The 4116-nt window shown below is 36.5% G+C and overlaps 1 protein-coding gene across 1 annotated transcript in view; it reads right to left on the bottom strand.

Annotated features, from left to right (window-relative positions):
- The window catches only part of LOC110452307, a 12799-nt gene extending 8887 nt beyond the window's left edge, over nucleotides 1-3912 (bottom strand). Inside the window, exon 1 of the mRNA XM_021500746.1 lies at nucleotides 3767-3912. The gene's annotated coding sequence lies outside the window, so the exon portion shown is untranslated. The remainder of the gene's footprint in view (nucleotides 1-3766) is intronic.
- Nucleotides 3913-4116: the final 204 nt, after the last annotated feature.

The following is a 4116-nucleotide window of genomic DNA, read 5'->3' as shown; positions in this document are numbered from 1 at the left end:
GGGGGGTGATAATAATAGTTTGAAGATTGTTTACCTAATATATAGTAACATACACTCCAACTGAGCTGTATTTGGAAAGAGTTCTGATTCGGTGTTGGTCATATCAACTCTGGCCACCTTTAGGAACTCTTTCCAATACAGAGCCAGAAATAGTGTATTCGGGTAGGTGAACTATGATGACAGGGGGTGAGGGGGACGGGGGAGGGTGAAGTTAAAAATATGCTGACATAGTCTATGGCCTAACAAAGGGAGTATCACTGATTGCCTTCTTGAAGGTGTCAAGTGATGGACTGCTGCAAGCTCCTAACGGGAGGGCGTTCCATTGGACTATGGTTAGGGGGAAGAAAGAGTATTTGTAAAAGTCCTTATTGGTAGGGATTTGCCGAAAAGATAGGGGGTGGGCATTTCTTGATAGTCTCGTTGGGTGGACTACATATGGTGGCATTTGGATTGCTACTGTCTGGTAGACTATTTTATAAAATAAACACAGTCTGCTTTTGGATCTTCTGTGTGCTAATGTTTGCCAACCCAGACTCCCTAACATGTCTGTTACACTGTCCAGAGGGGAAAATTTGCCAGACACCCACCTAGCTGCTCTGCGCTGGACCATTTCTAGTTGTTTACTTTGATCTTGGGTGTATGGGTCCCAGACACAGGCAGAATATTCTAATTTAGGGCGAACCAGTGCCGTGTACGCTGCAGCCTTTACCTTTTTGTCTTTCACCTTGATGTTTCTTTTTATATATCCTAAAGTTCTGTTGGCTTGGCTACTTACATTTTGGATGTGTTTATTCCAGGTCAGGTTTGATGATATGGTGACACCAAGGTATTTTGCATGTGGAATAGTTTCGAGTACTTGTCCGTGTAGCATATACTCTGTGGGGATTTGCGTCTTTGACCTGGATATGTGTATTACCTGGCACTTGCTCGGGTTAAATTCCATATCCCACTGTTTTTCCCATAACTGTAATCTGTCAAGGTCTTTTTGGAGTCTGTATGCATCTTGTAGTTTACTTACCACTAGGTAGATGGCAGTGTCGTCTGCGAAGAGACGCACTGTTGATGTTATATTTAGTGGCAAGTCATTAATATAAATTAAAAATAAAATTGGGCCGAGGACCGAGCCCTGGGGTATATCTGATGTTACCGAGACTTTTGATGAAATAGCTCCCTCGGTAAAAAAAGTTTTCTGTTCAGATGTTGATTTCCGTAAAGCATTTGACACTGCCGTGAAGATATGTGTATGGGCAAATGTAATAAAAAGTAATTGTCATACATAGAAAGTATTGTTGTTGTCAATAAATTACTATTTTTTGGAAGACTATGTAGAATGGGCAGGAACACGTTATCATTTAAGATCTTTTTGAATCTATTGATTACAGCAGTTCTATTGATGGATACAAATTGTTTGATTAAAAAGCAGAGTTTCTCTCCAGATTTATTAAGAATAATTCAGAAGTATAGTCTGAACAAATATGTGCATGAATTTATGGATAATTGTAATTTTCCTGATAAGATGAACTAGAAAACTATTGTGAAAGTGTCTGTTTTAACCAAACAGGAAAATGATTTTAGAGAACGTATTTCAAATGACTATGATTTTAGCAAATTAAAAAATATCCATGATAAGTTAATTACAACCGCACTGTCTATGGTTGTTATAAAATAATACCCTTGATACAGATATAAGAAACATTTTATAATGAACCTACTTGTAATAATAAGAAATAGTAGAACTACAAAACTTTGTCACAAGTGTGGTATGCTCTACCAAGATCATACAGAATATGTTGTATTAAGATGAGTTTACGAGTACTATTAGAGATAAGCTATGGATGGATATAGACAATATACACGACATACATTCACTATCTGAAGATGAAATTATGTATCATCTGATTGGAGACGAAGTTAACTTCAGGTTAGAAAATAATGAATTGGAAGAATTTAGAATTACTTCTGTGGTAAATGTCTATAAAATGTTAACAATTTGCAGCATCTGATTTGAAAGTAACTCTGTATATCAATATGTTTAATTACTAACTACAAAATTATTTACGACACTTTCTTTATTAATCACATGCTTATATAACCGATAGGGAGAATTTTATTGTATAATGTACGCAAACCTTACCATATGTCCAAAATCATATATCCATTTTTTGTGACATGTATGTAATTATCCATTGTTTTGATTTTGCTATTGTATTATTTTGTCTTAAATAAATATGAAATATATTGTAATATTCAAAGCATTTGACACCGCCGTGGAGTTAGGTTTATGGGCAAATGTAATAAAAAGTAACATTACAGGACAAATCTTTCACGTTATATATAACATTTACACGAATACAAAATCGAAGGTTACAAACATGAATAGTAAATCCGATTTCTGTAACATTGGGGTAAAGCAGGGTCAAAGGTAAAGATCTCTCTCCGTTATGTTTTCAGTCCATCTCAATGATACGGAAATATGTTTTGTGCAAAACAGTATCGAATGCCTTTTAAATATATGTTTTAATTGACCAGTTTATTCAACATTGCTGTACAGAAACAGGAAATTCATGACGTGATCAAACGAACGCAATACTCAAATCTCAATTTGAGTTTTAGACCATATTAAGTGAAACAAAATAGAATAACTGTGTGTAAATTCCGAACATCTCATACTAGCCGATTGTCAACTAATCACATTCTTACGCACTCTTCGACGCGATTTGCTTATGACATTCATGAAAGTTTTTTGATGACCCTGCCAATCATTTCTGTTTTCGATACAAAAGGAAAGAAATCGCGAAAATAAACACATCCAGTGTATTGAATATGGTCAATATTTTTTGAAAAATTCGTTGTTTCGAATACATAATTTTCCTGCTACGTTACATGTCGCTCTATTATTCGATTATGCATATTTACGGGCTCCATGAACCGGAAGAGGTCACCGGAAGTACGAAATGTTTCTAGGCTGTAGCTGTACGATTCAGTGATAGAATCAGTTTGGTTGGAACAGATCTATTTACACGCACATGTTACCGGTAAAGAGCTCCGCTCGGGTGCCTATGGCATCCGAGAGCTTCGCTCTTATAAGGACATAGGTCATCATAACAAGGGTGGAAAATGAACAGAAACAACATAATTACAGTTTCGTAACAAGGTAATAGCAAAGTAACAACAGATAATTTGATAAATGTCACGTTTACGAACATTGCAAAACAACCTAATCTGGAGCACGTTTTCGGAAATCCGATTCTCGGATTTGTTGTTCACCTACCCACTCCTTGAATAGTTCTGCATTATTAAGGAACCTATAAATGACCAACCACTTCATGATTTTTACGGACATTGCAAAAGTCTTCAAACCACAGCACAAGTCGCATTCAATAATTCTAGCACATCCCAACCACGTACTCATTTACAGCTGAGTAGACTGGGTCAAGTTGAGTAAAGTATCTTTAAAGTATCTTGCTCAAGGATACAACACATTGCCGTGCCGTGCTGTGACGCGAACCCGCAACCCTTCGTTCACGAGCCTGGCGTCCTACCACTAGACTGCCGTGCCTCCCGAGTTATGTATGTATATTGTTAAAGATTAGTCACAATATTTCATAATCCGTTTTAAGATAAAACGTATCTGAAATGGAACATTGAAAAGTTGTATGTGCAGTATATAAGCTGTAATGAATGAGATAAAAAGAAATGAACAAAGATACAAAAACAATGCTAGAAGTAGTATATATTCTTAACAAGGTAAACAACATTCACTTACGTTTATGCGACTTGTGCTGTGGTTTGAAGACTTTTGCAATGCCCGTAAAAGTCATGAAGTGCTTGGGCATTGATAGGTTCCTTAATAATGTAGTACTATTCAAGGAGTGGGTAGGTAACAACAAATCCGAGAACCGGATTTCCAAAAACGTGCTCCAGATTAGGTTGTTTTGCAATGTGCGTACAAGTGATTGATTATGTAAAGGTTACCTAACAATGCTGAGTGAACTATTTAATTCCTAGTATCGGATTTCTAAACTGTGTGTGAAGATTCCCGCTATTTTCGATGCGTCTGACAATATATAATAGTTGTTTCTCGGTCACGCGTCCTAGTTTTTAAGTGTTGTTAGC

This window comes from Mizuhopecten yessoensis, unplaced genomic scaffold, assembly GCF_002113885.1.
Source record: "Mizuhopecten yessoensis strain PY_sf001 unplaced genomic scaffold, ASM211388v2 scaffold6579, whole genome shotgun sequence".
Lineage (NCBI taxonomy): Eukaryota > Metazoa > Mollusca > Bivalvia > Pectinida > Pectinidae > Mizuhopecten > Mizuhopecten yessoensis.
The sequence above is the reverse complement of the archived record's forward strand: the minus strand, read 5'-3'. Positions and strand labels throughout refer to the sequence as shown.